The sequence below is a fragment of the Sminthopsis crassicaudata genome, chromosome 1, assembly GCF_048593235.1.
Source record: "Sminthopsis crassicaudata isolate SCR6 chromosome 1, ASM4859323v1, whole genome shotgun sequence".
NCBI classification, from domain to species: domain Eukaryota; kingdom Metazoa; phylum Chordata; class Mammalia; order Dasyuromorphia; family Dasyuridae; genus Sminthopsis; species Sminthopsis crassicaudata.
In genome coordinates this window covers 594,032,525-594,051,895 of record NC_133617.1, presented here as the reverse complement: position 1 = coordinate 594,051,895, position 19,371 = coordinate 594,032,525, and the positions used below count along the sequence as shown (strand labels likewise).

Genomic DNA, 19,371 nt, shown 5'->3' with positions numbered 1-19,371 from the left:
TCAAGAGAATGTAGTAGCAGTAATATTGTTTTAAGAACAACTTTGATTCATCACTTAAGTGTCAACAGTCATTTTGACTGTTATAAATTCCCAAATTAACTACAAAGGACATATGAAGAAACACACTATCTGTATCCAGAGAAACAGCTGGTGTTTAGAAGTATATATAGAATGATTTTACAAATATAAATGTGTGTGTATATATACATACATACATATATATTTGTGCCTAATGGTAGTTCTCCTTATAGGATGAAAACAGGAAAGGAAAAAACAAAAAACAAAAAAGAAATTTACATGACAACTTTATTAAATATCTAAAAGAAATATCAAATAGCACACAATAGACTTATAGATTCATGTGCAATCATCTTTTAACAGTTATTCTATGTTCTATAAATACTTATTTCATTCCATAAATTAAAACTAAAAATTTAAAAGAGTACCAAAAATGATCTCTAATTTTCCAGTGGACCTGTGAACTCATCCTTGCAGATTCCCTATCAAGTGATATAGATTGAAATGACCTATTTCTGCCTGATCTGTGTAGTTCTTGCTAATGGCTTTTTATGTGTAGGGAAGAGACTTTGCATAGGAGAGATTCCAAGTATAGAGTGATAAGGACTATCATTGTGTGTTACAATGGAAGGCAAAACAGACATCTCTAGCCTGTGGTCTAATGACCCTTCTTTAAAAGAGACTTTAATTCCAAGGTCTCCCACTGCATCTAGGACAATCTCTAGTAGTTCTGATCTTTATTTTGCCCCTGGACTCAGATGACTCCAGATAAGAAAGTGAGGATGTTGATTTTATAGAATTCACCCTCAGTTAAATCCAATTCAAATGCAAGTCATGGTATCGCTTTTCTGATATCATGGTCCTTTTCAGGAAAAAAGGACAAACATCAATAATTCCTGTCAGGAAGGGAAGTAAGAAGTTGGGAGCAGAGGGCACTCTGCTCTCCTTAAAGAAAGGAAAGTATCAGGCTAGAATTATATCTATCTTCTCTCTTTAAAATTATTAGTCATGGGAATATGACTTTTCAATCTAACATCACTTTTGTCATTGTTATTGAGGAAAGAATTATATCAAGCTCTATATCCAAGGCTTGACACTTTTCCTATCAAACACCAGTCTACAATGACCACATCTGGGAAAAAGCAAATAAACTCATTTTTTTTTCAGATCATTACAAAACACAAGTCAGTGAAGATATACATAAGAGGACAATCAGCTCGAAGGAACTCTTCCATTGGGAGTAAGATAGCTAAGCTCAATGAAGAGAGTTCTAGATCTCATTTCAGGAGAAGCTCCCTGCAGTTTCTAATGTAGCAAGTTGGAGGCAAGGACTTGATGGAAATAGCTCCCTTTATGTTTTCCTAAAGCCTTTTCCTTTAACAACTTGAAGTGGAATTGGCTTTTCCCTCTCTAATCTGGAAACCTGAAAAGGATTTAATCAAGTTGAGGCTGTCTTGTTCTTGCCAATTCTACCTTTTCTCCACACAGAGTAGGGTATTCATCTTTGCCAATGAAGAGTTCCATATCAATTGGCTTTGGGACATGTTCTCTTGACATTGCATGGGTACCCGTGAAGCATGTGACTTGTCCACTGGATATTCCAAACTCTTACTCCATGACTAAGACACCTCTAACTCAAACCTGTCATTCATTTCTCTGATTGCATCTTTTACCCTGCTTGACCTATATAATTACTTCTTTATAATGTATTGTAGTCTGTTGGTATGTCATTAGAGCTCTTCTCCATAGCCTAAATTTTAGTTCTTCAGAGATTTGCATTCCAAGACTTACAGTCATGGATTAACAATGGGAAAATATCTTTATTGATTAGTTGTGCTCAACTCTCCTTTTTATTTTTTTGTTACTAGGAAGATTCCTGGGAGATAGAGGAAAGGAAGAAAGAGGGAGAGGGAGAGGGAAAGAGAGACAGAGGCAGAGAGACACACAGAGAGAACTGTTTTTATGCTCCCAAAAGAAGGAAACAAAAGAAATATTTTAAGAAAACACAAAAACAGTCCTGAAGTTCTACTGACAGTTTCTCTTCATATTAAGTTATGTGCTAGGAGCTAGATATTGTTCCTTAGTTTCTCTATGAAGTGTGTAGCCTTAGTATACCTAGTTCAAGCCGAAGTTTGCCAGCCCTAAATATCAATCAACAATTAAATTGATTGGCTGTTTTTTAACTTCTAATATACTCTTGGCACTGCAGATACAAAGACCAAAATAAATCAGTCTCTGCCCTCAAAAAGTTATCAAAAGTTATGTTCTGTTGGGGAAAACAAAATGTATATATATATATATGTGTGTGTGTGTGTGTGTGTGTGTGTGTGTGTGTGTGTGTGTGTGTGTGTAAATACAATATGAAGGCCTACCCTATTGATAAACAGATGGGAAAATGATTGTTTCTCTTTTATTAAAAACTGATTATTAAAATTGGGGAGATTCCAGTTTATCTTTCTCCCTGCCTTATTTTCTTGTCCAATTTTTCAGAGACAAGGTTGATGGGAGATAGGATTAACATTCTTCTCATTCTAAGGAGAACTAGCTCAGGCTTAGGTGGAGGATATAGATTCTTTGTCTAGATTGCTCTTGGGGTTGGGGGAGGTATGGATATAGGAATAATCTCTTTGTCCAAGAGAGAAATGATGTCACTCTCCACCCATCATTGGAGTGAATGCACTTTTCTTTTTAAAATCCACCTCTTGTTTAGTGTTAACCAATTGCTGTCTGCTGAAACACCTCTTGTCCAAGGGCATGCTTTCTCTTTGACCATGGTGAAGATAAGGAGCCCTTTTTGTCAATCACTTGCTGGTCATGATTGATAAAACAGATTATAGTTTACTCAAAAAATTTGTCTTTCAAAATCATTTTATATGCTACACACCTCTTTAATCTGTGAGCCTGAGTTCTATTCTTCCCTCTAGGACAAAATACAGAAAAGTTGATGTTATTCTATTCTTTTCATATCTCTATTCCAAACAATTAGAAGGTAACTTGCTGTAAGCTTTTGGTAAAACAATTTACAATGATGATTGAGCTGGCAAGCTGATAGCTTCATATAACTCTGTGCTGACTATCAAGTGTGATTAGAGACTAGACCATTTCAACATAGTTGATGTCTGTTTTGCCCTCCTCCAAAAATGTTCAGAGCTGAAGAGCAACACTTGAATCTTGGCATGTGATCTGATTGTACTTTCTGCCCAAATAGGCTGGACAGCTATGGCCAATCTAATCTATTTATTAAATCCATGAACCATAGGAATTCTCCTCCTGACTGCATCAGTCCCACATCAGGGTCATTTAAAAGTTCTCAGCTCATTAAGAATGATGTTCAGGCCGAGTGCTCTGAATGTTGTACAGAGCAGACATAACATCAATCACTCAAGTTTCTTAACTTTCTAAGTTTTCTTCACATTTTCACTATTTATATCCCACTGTCTCAATGAATGACTATTTCTCCTTAGAATACTGGGAATGGATGTTGCCACAAGATGAATATATTTCTTTCTTTTAAAAAAATAACTTTTTATTTTTCAAACTATGAAAAGATAGTTTTCAACAGCCACCCTTGTGAAATCTTCTGTTCCAAAATTTTCTCCCTTCTTCCCCAACAGAAAGTAATTCAATATAGGTTAAACATGTACAATTCTTCTAAACATATATCCACATAAATCATGCTGCACAAGAAAAATTAGATCAAACAGGAAAAATCAGAAAAAAAAAAACAAGCAAACAACAAAAAGGGTGAAAATTCTATGTTGTTGTAATCCACATTCAGTCTCAATAGTCCTCTCTCTTGATATAGATGGCTTTTTCCATCACAAATCTATTGGAATTGCCTTAAAGGGTAAATATATTTCTGAAACATAATTAATCATCACAATGTTTCTGATATTCAATACAGAAGCATTGTAATGGGATCCAAATAGGCTTATATCAATCCTTTGAAAGGTCTGGGATATCACTAGTAATTCTCCATCAATGCAGCTCACAACTCCTTCACAAAGATATTTCTCCATTATGGTCAGCCTTCTAGTACAGAGTCTCTCCTTAGATTAGTTAGTTTTCAATCATCAGAAAGACAGCCTACAACTAGTCACAAGCTTGAAGTGTTACCAAAGATGATATTCCACTGGCAAAACATTCCAGAAGCCTGGGTCATCTCCTTGCCCTGTCTACAAGACAGTCCAGCATTTCAATGTAGATTTTTCTCATTCACTGGTTAAGGACTGAACCTATGATTTCATTAGGTCTGTGACCTCCTAGGTAAGGAAATTCCCTGTACCAAATATATATCTGTACTCTCTCTACAATTTGTAATCTTAGCCTATGGCATTAAAAGAGTGATGATTTATTTATTTAGTTGATTTTTTTTTTTTTTTTGACTAGGCTAAAGAGACCATTCTTTGCCTCAATCACTATTTAGTCTTAATCACTGAATGAGTGTGACCTCAGTCAAATTGAGACCCATTGAAGACTTTAACTCAAAAAGGCCAAAGTCTCCCCATTGCATCCAAGGTCTCTAGTCATCTTGATCTGTATCTTGTCACTGGAACCAGTTAACTCTGGGGAATGGGATAAAGTGGAAGTGAGGCAAGTGACCTTGCACAACCCTCCCTCACTTCAATCCAATTCATTTGCCTGTCATGGCATCGCCTCCCTAATTTCGTAGTCTTTTTTGAGAACAAGGATAAGTGGCCTACCAAAAGTCACAAAATTAGTATGTATTAGAGGTAAAATTTCAGTTGACATCTTCCTGGCTCCAAAGCCAGTTTTCTATCCTCTATGCAGCATTATTTTTCCATTCCTAGCAATTTAAATTCCTAGCATTTCCATTGGGGGTAAAATGACCAGACTATAAGGGGCAACTGTGTGTCCAATTTTGTACAGGATTCTCTATGGCATTTATATAAGGTCCAGGGAAAAGTTCACTTTAAACCACCCATCTAAATTTTTCATGGCCTAAGAATTGCTTAAAAATGGATAACATATCTTTCTCAGTATAATGTAATCCCATTTAGGTTCATCAGACCGTCTTGACATTTACTAGTCTTTATCCTCTCTTCATTTCCTTGAAGATTCTAAGGATGAGAGCACACATTCCTATTTTAAGAACAAATATTCATATACTATGCTAGTGCAGTTCCTTTTCCTTGTTGCTGTGGTGATAAAAAAGACTGCTATACCAGCCCTGTCTGATGGACCATCTAGAACCAGATGATGTATCTCTGGAAGAAAAGTAAATTTTATCATCAACTCATATCAGGCATATACCATTGTGGACCTTGAGGCAGCAAGGTGTCTCAATGGATAGAGCACTGACCTAGAGTCAGGAAGACTCATTTTCTGGCCATAGGCACTTACTAGCACAGTGTGACTCTGGACAAGTCAGTTAATGATATTTGCCTCAGTGTCTTGTCTTGAGCTGAAGAATAAAATGGCAAACCTCTCTGGTATTTTTTGCCAAGAAAACCCCAAATGGGGTCATGAAGACTCCATGACTGAAATAACTAAGCAACAACAAATTATGGACCTCTGGACTATACTCCTGTCCCAGGATAAACATTAAAGAAGAAAAGAGCTCTATGTTGTTATTATAGAAGTAGAAGAAGGGGGAAATGGTGCTATGAAATGATCCATGGATTTGTAATTAAAAGGAGCTCATATAAATATTAACTCTGGTATTTACATCTTATTTATGTTTGTGCCCTTAACTTCTGGGGTTCAGTTTCCTCATTTACAAAGTAACAGGGCTGGACTTCATAGTCTAAATTCCCTGCCAATTCTAAATCTTTATTTGTTAGTGCTGGTTATATTCATTTGCTTTATGGTCACAAAGGGTTTCATATTTAGGATTGTAGATTTAGGACTAGAAGAGACTTCAGAGACTTTCTAGCTGAACTTTTTCATTTTATAGATGAGCAAACTGAGTTTATAGTTCAGGGAACTGAGGAAAGTTAGGCAGTTTGCCCAAGATCACCTACGCGGTAAATATCAGAGGTAGCATATGCTACTCAAAACAGACCTATGAAGTATTATTATCCCCATTTTACTGATGAAATAATAGAAGATCAGAGAGACTGAAGTGGCTTGCATAGATGGTTTGGTTCTAATTTTAGTGTATTTTCTATCATACTGAGTTTACTTGTTAGAGGTCACTTCTCCAACTGGTTTTGTTGCTGTTTTGTTACTGCTTATTGGTATCCTAGAAGGATTTTTAAGGACAAAGAGAGATCAGGAAGACAGAGTGAGATGTTTTTGATGTAGAAACTTTTTTATTAAAAAAAAATTGTTTTCAATTGTTTGTTATTTCACAATTATGACAGATGTTTGTTTCTCTTTATGTTTAAAAACAATTAGAGCAATATCACATAGATTGCTTGATTCCTGCCTGATGTTTTTTCCCCCTATGTCATTCTAGTTTCTATACAGCTTATATGAAAAAGAGTACTGTAACTCATAGGGTCAAAGAATCCCTCACATTTTATTACTACTAATTTTCCTACTCTGCCATCCCCATTTTAAAAACAAAAGTCACTAGGGGGAAAAGGGAGGACTTATATGTTGAGTCACTCTACAAAATATATTTTTAAAGAAAGTTTCCAATCTCTTCCACCTAAAATTCATCCTTTACACTGTTGTCAGACTAATCTCCCTTTATGCATGGATATTATCATCCCTACCCTCTGCTTCAAGCACATCAATATCTATTTACCAAATAAATTACAAACTCTAGCCTGGCATTCAAGATCTGAAATAACCTTGTGTTTCCCTAAGTTTTCAATATATTCTCTTCTGCATTTTACTATGTTTCAGCCAAATCAAACTCCACTCTCTACAGGAAGGTCTTTGTGCTTCTTCCTTCTCACCCTAGGTTCCTCACCTCTGAGACTAGCTTCCTTTTATAGTTTCTTATTTGTACAATTGTTTTTTCATGTTCTTTTCTACAGAGAAATCCCATAGGATAGGAACTATGCTTTTGCCTTTCTTTATAAACAGAATGTTTATGTCAATGCCTGGCACTTCACTTAAGTAATTTTTCAGTCAGGTCCAACTCCCTTGGAATTTTTGGCCAAGATATTGGAGTGGTTTGGCATTTCCTTTTCCTGATTTTTTTTTATATATGAGGAACTGAGGCAAACAGGATTAAAGGGCTTGCCCATTGTCACACAGTTATAGTAAGTTTTTGAGGTTGGATTTGAACTCATGAACATGAATCTTCCTGATCCCAAGCTCAGTGTCTATCCATTGTGCCACCTAGCTGCTCAGCCTGGCACATAATAAATGCTTAATAAATTCCTGCTGACTAGGTGTGCCATTCTTTGTACATATACAGTGACTTCATACCTCTATGCCTCTGTTCACATCATTTTCTAAAGCTGAATTTCTTTTTGTTCCACTCTTCCCCCTAAATAGCTACCAAATAAAATAAATGTCTGATTAAAATATCACCTTTTCCATGAAGTCTTCCCTTTCCCACACTCTTTAAAGATTGCTTCTTTTCAAGTCATTCTGGAGTATTTGGTACATTCCCCATATAACCTTACTATGTTATATTTTGATATATAATCATTCCATGTTTGATTTATTATAACCTCTACTACTAGGTTTCATGAATAGTACAATGGAAAAATTAATGGATTAAGAATCAAAAGCTGTAAGTTTACCTGGCATCTTTTGCACTTCTTTGACTTTGGACAAGTCACTTCTGGGTGCCTTAGTATTAATACCTGTAAAATGAGGAGTTGGGATTAGATGGTCTCTAAGATCCCTTGGAACTGTAAATCTATGAATAAAGTCTTAACTTTTGTACAAAACCATATCACTCAATGTCATCGATTATTTTAAAACATTTTTCATAAGTGAGATGATTTTAAAGATGACTTCTTTTTAAAAAATCCAAACATTTATTGATACCTTTTGCCTTTATTTCAGTCATTTCTAGACAGCCATCTGTCTAAACATTAAACACTCTCTTATAACTCAAAATAACAAGTAGAAACATATGTAAGTGTGAAGGTTGATTGAGCTAAACAATCTATCACCCTACCCTAATTAAAACCACTAACAAGATACTCTAGACCTGATGCCTTTATAGGTGAAAATAGTTCTATTGACTCAATCAATAAATCAAAGGTATTAAATGAATCTCTTCTCTATTATTTTCGGTGGGTCATATATAAAATAGCAAGCCAGTTTAGAACTATGCATTCAAGAATTTAGTAATTTAGAGGAGAGAGTAATCCTCTCAACTATTCTACTGAAAAGAAATTGCTTGGAGGTGGTAAGTTTCCTTCCCTCTCTCTGTGAGTAATGGTGGACTTGGTTATCTCTAAAGAATTAGATTTTATCTTGTCCTTTGTATCCTAGCTATGACTGAGGAACATCAATGATTGGTGGCAGTGTCTGCATTGAGAGACAAGGATAAACTATTCATGCTGAAGAAAGGCAGCTTCAATACTCTTCAAGGAGCACTGCAGAAAGGTATAGCATTCCTACAGGGAACAGCTTGAAACTATTGTAAGAGAATGTCTACATAGTAAGAGTTATGCTATTTTTCCATGTGTGCTTTAAGTCTGAGTATATTTTTCCTGGATTCTCTTCTGTGTGTATATGAGAAATATTGGAAGACATGTTTTGTAATAACTAATCCTACTATTGTAAAATATAGCATATATGGTTTCAGGATATTTTACTTAGCAAAATAAACAATCCTGCTCAAAAAGCTATTGAAGTCTAGCTGACTAATTGATGTAAATTGGTAATCAATTATTTGGGGGAAGAGCACATCAACCAACTAATCAATAAGCATTTATTAAGTGCCTACTATGTGCTAGGCACTATGTTCCTGCCTTAGAACTCACAACCTAACAGGGAAACAATACACAAATATCACAAACAAACAAGATAATACAGAATAAGTTGAAACTAATCAACAAAAAGAAGGCACTAGAATTAAGAGGAATTGGGAAAGATTTCCTGTAGAAAGTGAAATTTTAACTGGGACTTGAAGGAAGCTAAGATAAGGAGGGAGATCATTAGAGTCATGGGAAATAGCCAGTGAAAATATCTAGACCTGAGAGATTGAATGGAAAATATATACAGGAGAGAGAATTTTAAAATTATTGGACTACCTGAAAGCATGATCAGAAAAGAGCTTAGACAGCATCTTGTAAAGAAGTTGTCATGGGAAACTATCCTGATATTCTAAAACCAGAGGGTAAAATATAAATAGAAAAAATTCATCTATTGGAAGAAATCCCCAAATAAAAACACCTAGGAATATTATAGGTAAATTCCAGGGCTCTGAGGTCAAGGAGAAAATATTGTAATATTGCAAGCAGTCACAAAGAAACAATTCAAATATTTAGCAACCTCTATATTAAGGATCAGAGGGATTAGAATATGATATTCTAGCTGGCAAAGGAGTTTGAATCACATTCAAAAGTCACCTACCCAGCAAACTGAATTTAATCCTTCAGGAAAAAAAAATGGATATTCAATAAAATAAATGACTTTCAAGCATTCTTGATAAAAAGACTAAAGCTGAATAGAACATTTGACTTGTAAATACAAGACTGTACAGAAGCATAGGTCAAGTCTTATCTATTGTAACTTCCCAAGAACTTAGTACTATGTTTTATATGCTCCAAGTTATACTCCACTCCATTCCACTCTGCATTTGCTGCTCCATTTGGTGTCCATGCCATAGTGAACAAGATACCTCTCTTAGGGTAAAGTCATCATTTTTAATCTCACACCATTCTGCTAATTCAAATGTTGATTGGTATCAAATCCCTTCCAATAACTTCCTTTATAGAGGTAGAAACCAGACCACTTTAATATGCATTTGCTACTCTTTTGTTTTGATTCTATGAAATCTGTTGGTTCAGCACCATTCCCCCATCACACAGTTTTCCTGCCTTTTATGTTTTGTCCCTTCTATTAGATTGTCAGCTCCTTGAGGGAAGGGACTGACTTTCTTTTTCTTACTTGTATCCCCAGAATTTAGCATAATGCCTATCAAGATTTAGTAAATGCTTGTTGGATTGAATTTAATAAATAGATAAATATTTTTGAAATTATAAGAAAATACTATGTCCTCTCATATTAGCAAATCATTTACTGTTCTTGTATTGCTTAAAGAGGAAAATAAGCAATTGTTATTGGTGTTTTCATTTACATAAGTAACATTTAAAATAGTATTCATTAAAATTTCTTTAAATAAATGTGTGGAATTAGAATTCTAACATATTTTGGTAAGCATTTTGCAATGTGTGTCTTACAGTAAACGTACTTATAACTTAGATTTTGTTTTAAGTACTGATTAATGATTCATGCTGTACAATGTTTACTGTTATCAAAGACTGCTTATAATCAAATCATTACACAAATGGAAAACTAACTAAAGATAAATCTGAAAAGGTAAGAGTTCTCATTGTGGTTACATAAAGAACTTTGTAATTTTATGAAGGTTAAGTTTGGCTAGCCTAAAATTTCCAGACTTAATTATAAGCGACAAGGTCACTCCAAGAGAAAATTCTATTAGTATATGATAAGTGTGGTTAATCAACCTTTGAACACACAGATGGAATTCGCTAATGATAAAGGTTGCTCTCATAGACAACATGCTGTGGAAATATCTTTGATAGCATGAAGATAGGCAATTGTTTTTGTTCTTGTTTATTCAATACATAAAAAATGATGATGAGGCATAGGATGTTATGCATTTCCAATAGGTTTGATAAGCAGAAATGCATATTAAAGTAGTTTAATAAGAGTGAAATGTACTATATTATGTAATAATGAGTTCATTACCAATAGAAATAATTTAAAAGAATCTGAATAATTCTTATTTATTTTAGAGCAAGGTATTGGGTACTAAATTGTTCTGAATTACTTTTAGCATCAAGTATTTTTTTAAATGGGAATTTTGTTTAAAAGAACCAAATTTATATATCAAGAACCAAAATACAAAAGCATCCCTCTGAAATGTGAATTTACCCAATTATCTGTATTATATGGTGGAGAGGGTAATACTTTTTTTTTAATTTTATAATTATAAAATTTTTTTGACAGCATATATGCATGAGTAATTTTTTTATAACATTATTCCTTGTATTCATTTTTCCAAATTATCCCCTCCCTCCCTCTACTCCTTCCCCTAGATGGCAGGCAATCCCATACATTTTACATGTGTTACAGTATAACCTAGATACAATATATGTGTGTAAATCCAATTTTCTTGTTGCACATTAAGTATTAGATTCCGAAGGTATAAGTAACCTGGATAGATAGACAGTAGTGCTAACAATTTACCCAGTGTTCCTTCTCTGGGTGTAGTTGTTTCTGTCTATCATTGATCAATTGGAAGTGAGTTGGATCTTCTTTATGTTGAAGATATCCACTTCCATCAGAATACATCTTCATACAGCATTGAAGTGTACAGCGATCTTCTGATTCTATGCATTTCACTCAGCATCAGTTGATTTAAGTCTTTCCAAACCTCTCTGTATTCGTCCTGCTGGTCATTTCTTACAGAGCAATAATATTCCATAACCTTCATATACCATAATTTACCCAACCATTCTCCAATTGATGGACATCCATTCATCTTCCAGTTTCTAGCTACAACAAAGAGAGCTGCCACAAATATTTTGGCACATACAGGTCCCTTTCCCCTCCTCAATATTTCTTTGGGATATAAGCCCAATAGCAGCAATGCTGGATCAAAGGGTATGCACAGTTTGATAACTTTTTGGGCATAGTTCCAAATTGCACTTCAGAATGGTTAGATTCTTTTACAACTCCACCAACAATGTATTAGTGTCCCAGTTTTCCTACATCCCCTCCAACATTCATCATTATTTGTTCCTGTCATCTTAGCCAATCTGACAGGTGTGTCGTGATATCTCAGAGTTGTCTTAATTTGCATTTCTCTGATCAGTAGTGATTTGGAACACTCTTTCATATGAGTGGATATAATTTCAATTTCATCATCTGAGAATTGTCTGTTCATATCCTTTGACCATTTAGCAATTGGAGAATGGTTTGATTTCTTATAAATTAGGGTCAGTTCTCTATATATTTTGGAAATGAGACCTTTATCAGAACCTTTAATGGTAAAAATATTTTCCCAATTTGTTACTTCCCTTCTAATCTTGTTTGCATTAGTATTGTTTGTACAGAAACTTTTTAGTTTGGTGTGATCAAAATCTTCTATTTTGTGATCAATAATGATCTCTAGTTCTCCTCTGGTCATAACTTCCTTCCTGGGAGGGTAATACTTAATATGTTTACTACAAAACATTCATCCTACCAATTTTTCTTCAGAATATAGCATAACTGATGGTATCACTCTTGCTTATAGGACACAGAGTTTCAGCTGCCAGATCAATTCATAGCTGGGCTGGATACTTTAGATTGCTCATGGGGAGTGAGTGTACTGGTGGCTCACCTAAGTTGTAGCAGTTATGACAATCTTTGCCATAGACTCCTATTAATGCTGTCTGCTGGTGCCTCCTACTTTCTAAACTTATAATGCTATTCTATCTATTTAAAACAAAACATTTGAAAACCAGAAAGAATAGATGCAATGGGAATAGAATCAATATAAGTACCATGTAATACAAGATATTTGACAACCAGATCAGAGGGAGATTCCCCATCTGGAGGTCTACAACATTTCATCTTCCTCATTTAGACTTCTGGGGACTGAAAGCACAATTTGTTCTGCTCATCCCTTTTTGGATCAATACCCAGTTCTGTCTCAGCAATCAATTTGGATCCCAAATAAGTCAGAAGAGGGGAAAGGACACCCATGTGCAAAAATGTTTGTAGCAGCTCTTTTTGTGGTGGCAAAGAATTGGAAAGTGAATAGATGCCTACCAATTGGGGAAAAGCTGAATAAGTTATATTATATGAAAGTAATGGAATATTATTTGCTATAAAAAAATAATGAACAAACTGATTTTTAGAAAAGCCTAGAAAGATTTACGTGAATTGATGCTGAGACAAACAAACAGAACCAAGAAAACATTGTATATAACAACAGCAATATTATGTGGTGATCAACTATGATAAATTTGGTTCCTCTCAGTAATTCAGTGATCCAAGGCAATCCTAATTAATATTGGATGGAAAATGCTATCCACATCCGGAGAAAGAACTATGGAGACTGACTACAAATCAACACATGATATGTTCACTTGTTTTTTTCCTTTTCTTCTGTTTTTTTTTTCTCTCATTGGTTGACCCTTTTGTTCAAATTTTCTCCTCCAATATAATTCATAAGTAAATATATAAAAATAAATGTACATGTATAACAAAAATGTTTTTACATGTAACTGGGGAAAATAAATTTTTTTAAAAAGAAAAAAAGGAAGAGGAAAAAAAGACTTAGTAAGTAGGCAGAACATAGTCACAGAATACCTGTATATGTTCTAGATTGGAGACAGGGTCCCTTCATTACATATTATCAAAAACTTTCAGAAATAGAGCCAATAACTTCTATACTTTAGTTGGCAGCAGGTAGAGTTTCTCACATATGTTCCCTGGATTGAACCCACGTAATTTCCTCCATCTCATTAATAGAGAACAAAAATGGTTAACTAGAAATTGAAATCCAAAATAAGCAAGTACATTGCTGCATTCAAAATAACACGATTAGATGAATTGTTCCCCAGAGTCCTGGATACTGAAAAAACCTTAAAATGTGTGATTGCTCAGCTGCTCTCAGTGACTTATGAAAAATTGTAAAGAATGGAAGAAATGCCACTAGAGAGGAAACCAGGTGCAGTGGCATGAATTAAGAATTTAGATTCAGAGATGAAGATTCTAATACTTGTGTCATTGAACCTTTTTACTCCCAGTTTCTTCATCTGTAAAATGAACTAGGTGATTGCTAACGGAGCTTTAGAGCTCTAGAGCCTTCTTTCTAGAAATAAGACACACACAAAGGTCCCTCTCATGCTTCAACTGAAGGTAGAGGGTAGATTCTTTTCAAACTATAAGCTGGCAAAGTTTGCCATTGTTTCCTGATTAAGTTCTAAAATGAATTTTTAAAGAAACAGGTTTTTCAGCATTTGAAAGGGATGATCACTACTTGCCAATATGGCTTCATCGAGAACAAACGGAACCAAGAGACAAAAACCCATAGCAAGGATAATTATGTGAGAGAGCGTGGCGTAAGTGGATAGAAAAATAGCCTCAGAGTTAAAAAGCCCTAGTTTCAAAGACTAACTCTGACATATATTGACTTAATGATCTTGGATAAGTCTTTTAATCTGTTACTCAGTTACTCTCTCTTTTTTAATTATAGCTTTTTATTTTTCCAAATACATACAAAGATAGTTTTAACATTCACCTTTGAAAAACCTTGTATTTCAAATTTTTCTCCTTCCTTCTCCCCTCTCTCCTAGACAGTAAGCAATGCAATACAGGTTAAAACATGTGATTCTTCTAAACATATTTCCATATCTGTCATGCTTAACAAGAAAAATCAGATCAAAAGGGAAAAGAAAAATTAAAAACACAAGAAAACCAACCAAACAACAACAAAAACAACACCACCTAAAAGGTTAAAAAGGGATCCACATTCAGTCTCCATAGTTCTCTGGATGCAGATGGCCCGCTCCATCACAAGTCTATTGGAATTGCCTTGAATTATCTCATTGTTAAAAAGAGCCAAGCCCATCACAGTTGATCATCACATATTCTTATTGTTGTGTACAATGTTCTCTTAGTTCTACTCACTTCACTTAGCATCAGTTCATCTAAGTCTCTCCAGACTTTTCTGAAATCAGCCTCAGTAACTCTCTAAGATTATAAGTTACAGATCAGATGCTGATTGGCATTGCAGAGAGGGCTCTTTCTACTTATAAAACCATTAGTCTATTAAAAAATGTGACTGAAGACAATGCTAAAAGACAATGGAATTTTAATTCAGTAAATAAGTAAAAAAGTCAAGTGCTGATTTCAGTTTACTGAGGTTATGTTCTTCCTTTTTTTTCTGTTAAAAAGTGGTAAGTTATAAGGTTATTTGTACTATCAGTGAATGAGAATTTGAGCAACTAGGATAAATGTACTTAACAAGCACAGTGTGGGTTAGGAAGAAATAGAGGCCCTAACATTATTTGAGACTGATGCAAGTTGTGATTGTTGCATCACACATTGTGGTAACTCAGTGCACCCCATTTGTGTATAGCCATGGTATTGGGGCTGAGTGAGGATGTTGGAGTGTGCTTCTCTCAGAGAGAGAACTGATAACTTTGATTGTAGATTGAAACAGAATTATCTTAGCTTCATCTTTATTGTTCTATTTTGTTTGTGTTTTCTTCTGTAATATAGCTAATACTGAAATATATTTTACATGATTTCATATGTGTAATTCATATCAAGTTGCTTGCCTTCCCAAGGAGTAGGAAGAGACAGGCAGGTGGGAGAGAATTTAGAACTCAAAATTTTAAAAATGATTGCTAAAACTTTTTTTACATATAATTTGGAAAACATTTTTAAAAATTAAAAATTATTAAAAACAAACAAACAAAATGAAAATGAAGGACAAACAACAACTTGTGAATCATGCAGGGAAATTATTTCTGGCCTGCTATGACACATGGCTAAGGCTATGGAGATGTAGAACAAATAAATGATCTGATAGATGAGGAATGGCTTTCAGCTTGGAGCAATGGAAAGAAGAGAGAAATCCCTACAAGGAAATTTACCCTGATATGTGGGCCCCATTAGAACCTGGAACTATTGCCTGTGTCCCAGCTCCACCAGCCAAAAGTTCCTGAAAGAGCATAGCAGCCCAGAATTAAAGAGATCACTGAAAAATGCAGGAGTGGCTGATATATGAGATATTAGAAGAATGCAACAATATTGAAAACATCTACATCTCCTGTAGGGGCTTCACGTCTCCTTGGAACATACCCTATTCATTGGAGGATTGTGTCAAACTGCAAGAAGTACTTCCTGGAATATGCCTATATACAACAGAAAGTTACAAGTCATATTGTATTATCTACTGTGAGGGTTAATATGATATATGATGTATGTATGTATGTATGTATGTATGTATATATGTGTGTGTGAAGCTCATGTGGAAACAGTAATTGTTACAAGTGTTTCTGTGTGAACTTCTTACTCAAATCAGGTGCTATCCAGGCAGCCATCAAAACGAAGATACCTGGAACTGCTTACACATGGGGGTACTAAGTCAACTATGGGCTGCTGTGGTAGTGAGACTACTGGTTCTGATATCTTCGGATTTTTTTTTTGCCTATAATCATGGCCAGAAGTTTAATATTCTTTAAGTTTATGCTTCAGTTTCTGTTGAGAAACAAAAAGCACTCTGGGTGCTATTTTCAATGTAATTGACCCAGAACTATTTACATGGAGATCAAGGTAAACCTCTACATTGCCTTCAAGGATTCCATCACTATGGGGCATGGTGTGCATGAAGGGAAGATCATATGATGCAGAAGTCTGCAATGTCACACAGAGACACAAAGAGGAATGGGGCTCCTTTGATTTGGTGATTGGAGGCAGTTCCTGAAATGTCCTTTCTGTTGTCAGCCTTGCTCAGGAGGGCTTTTATGAGGACCCTGGATGGTTCTTAGATGAATTCTATTGTTTTCTTCATGAGGCACAGTTTAAAGATAGTGATGACTACCCCTTGAAGAAATATTTTGCCTACGTGTAAGAAACATGAAAATGAACTGACATCTAATCAAAGAAAAATCACCAAGATTGAAAGGATGGAAAGAAGTATCAGCACTCAGAAGAGAAAAAGGAAATTAAAAATCAAACAATACTTCCTGCCAAACAAAACAAAACAAAATCACTACATATGTAAAAACATCTTCAAGACATCCATAGCAAAACATTTGAATGTCATGTCCTGATTTTTCAAAGTTAATCTTTGCTCCTATTTAAAAAAAACAAAATCAAGTTTCCCCTTCCTGCTTTTCCTCCTCATTATTGTTATCATGGTCAAATTTTTACTTTTCTACTCTGTCTGGAGTTTTCTATTTGTCACTTTTGACTTCTCACTGTGACTGAAATAAGAGAGTATATATATATATACATATATATGTATATATATACACACATATATATATATATATATACATACATATATTTATAAGAAGAGAAATAGGAAAACAGAACTACAGCAAAAAAAAGAATATACTAAACAAAATAAAAACAGCAACTTTTAAAAAAGAGAGGAAGTTAGACTTATGTCATCTCTTATTGTCCTTTAGCTCTATATTTATGATTTAGATCCTATAACTTATGATCCCATGAAAGATTAAATTCAGAGTACCTAGGTTTAAATGCCAGCTATGTCATTCATCTTTATGTGGTCTTAGGTAAACATGAAACATCTCTCTTGATTACAGTTTCTTAATCAATAAATAAATCAATACTTCTTAGAATTTTCCTACTTTTAAATTTTATAATCCCACATCTGGAGAATGCTTATTCCAGAGGAAAAAAGGCTTAGAGATGCAAAGAAGGTATGTTAGCTCCCTTTAAACATTTGAAAAGTTATACTTTATAAAGGAGATTAAATTTGTTTTGCTTGTCTTCAGAAAATTGGGTATGGGCTATGGATGGAAGTTAATGACAGGCTGCTTTTTAGCTCAGGATAAAACAAAGGGTTTCCAACTGAAACAGGGTTCCTTGGGACAAAGGTTCAAGTGGGATCTAGATGCTCACTTGTCAGATATGCTGTCCAGCAACAGAGGACATGATGATTTCAGGGTTGAGATATCTCAATCAAGCAGGGTGAATGAATTCTGAGGAATCCAACCCACCCTATGGAGTCCCATGATGAGAGGTCACTTCTGAGCCCTGCATCTCAAAATATTTCTTCTTTCTTAGGAAAATAAAATCAATTCAGAAAGTTCTCATCTTATCCAATTGTTTTCAACACTGGCCAAAAGCCTCACTTCTACTCTGCCATTAGCTTTACTCTACTATTACCTTTACTCTACAATCATTTTATGTTTTAGAAATATTCTTTATATAAATATGTCCAGACACAGAATGCCAATGGCTAAAAATGGTTGCATTTTCTCCTTGGAAAACAAAACAAAAGAGTATTGTACTGTGAACTTTGCTTATGAAATTAAAAGGTTGCCCTGAGATTAGTGAACTATTCAGTTGGTTAAAAATCACTTAGACATTTATGCTGTTACTCTGATTAACTATCTCTGCCTTCAATTTTTAAAATCTAGATCTATGATTTTCACTTGTACTGAATTCCTATATGAGACATTAACTCTACCATCACAACCCAACAGTTATTCTATAATTTATCATCTTAGAAAGCTGCATACTGGGGTGTGTGTGTGTGTGTGTGTGTGTGTGTGTGTGTGTGTGTGTGTGTATATACTAAGAGGTTAAGTGATTTTTCCTGCTTCATAGGATTAGTGTGTTAGAGGAGGATTGGATTCAGGTCTTTTTAACTCTGACTGGTTGTGTAACCATCCTACCAGACTATTTTTTCTGCCTTGTGTTTACCTCTGTGAAATAAAGGAGAACCATGGGATTCTGGAGCTCAAGCATTTGTTCTTTCTCAGCCAGATAAGGCTTTCATAGCTTCCTAACACAGCCCAAGTAATCTTCCTTCAGACTATGTACTTAAAAAAAACAAAAACAAATAAACCTGATAAGGAAATGACAGGCATTACTTCACTGTCAGAGTTTGATTATTCCTCTAGCAATCAGGAATTTGTCCAGAGAACTGTAAAGCAACTTGTACTTTCTGGCTTTATCCACCTAAGACTCTCCTCCTATGAGGATTTATAGAGGCTTTTTTGAGATAGCAGGATCCTATGAGATTAGAAAGGGCAGAAAGAATGCCACAGTCTAGAGCAAGTTCACACTTAGAAATGAAAGTATTTTCTCTGAGGTTGCTGAGACAAGAAGGAAATCAGTAGTAGAAGTTTAAAGGGTTACTGGGGATAATGGTGGAGAGTAAAGTCCATTTGAACAAGACATTTATAAATGGAAATCTCAGAAGAAAGTCAGTTTTATGAGGTTGGACAGATTGTGTCACAGGATCTTAAAAGAGATAACTGATTTAATAATAAAATTTTTAAAAACTGTAGGCAGGAAGTATGAGAGGAATGGAGGTTAGTAAAGTAAATTGGGAAGATGTGACTGAGAACCAGCTGAAGGATGTGATAAGACATGGAATCTGACCTCAGGTAATATCTGAGTGATGAATAAAAGGAAAAATCACAGAGCAATATTTTTAATTGATTTAAAACCTGGGGATCATAGATACAAAATTGTTTCTTGTTAATCTCCCTTGACAGGCTGAAAGACTTTTCAGTGAAG

At 34.8% G+C, this 19,371-nt stretch overlaps 1 long non-coding RNA gene across 1 annotated transcript in view; it reads right to left on the bottom strand.

The window, feature by feature from the left end:
• Nucleotides 1-19,371, bottom strand: part of LOC141551119 (uncharacterized) — a 1,110,497-nt gene that overhangs the window by 383,176 nt on the left and 707,950 nt on the right. Inside the window, exon 9 of the long non-coding RNA XR_012484789.1 lies at nt 7,686-7,748. This is a non-coding gene — a long non-coding RNA (uncharacterized LOC141551119). The remainder of the gene's footprint in view (nt 1-7,685; nt 7,749-19,371) is intronic.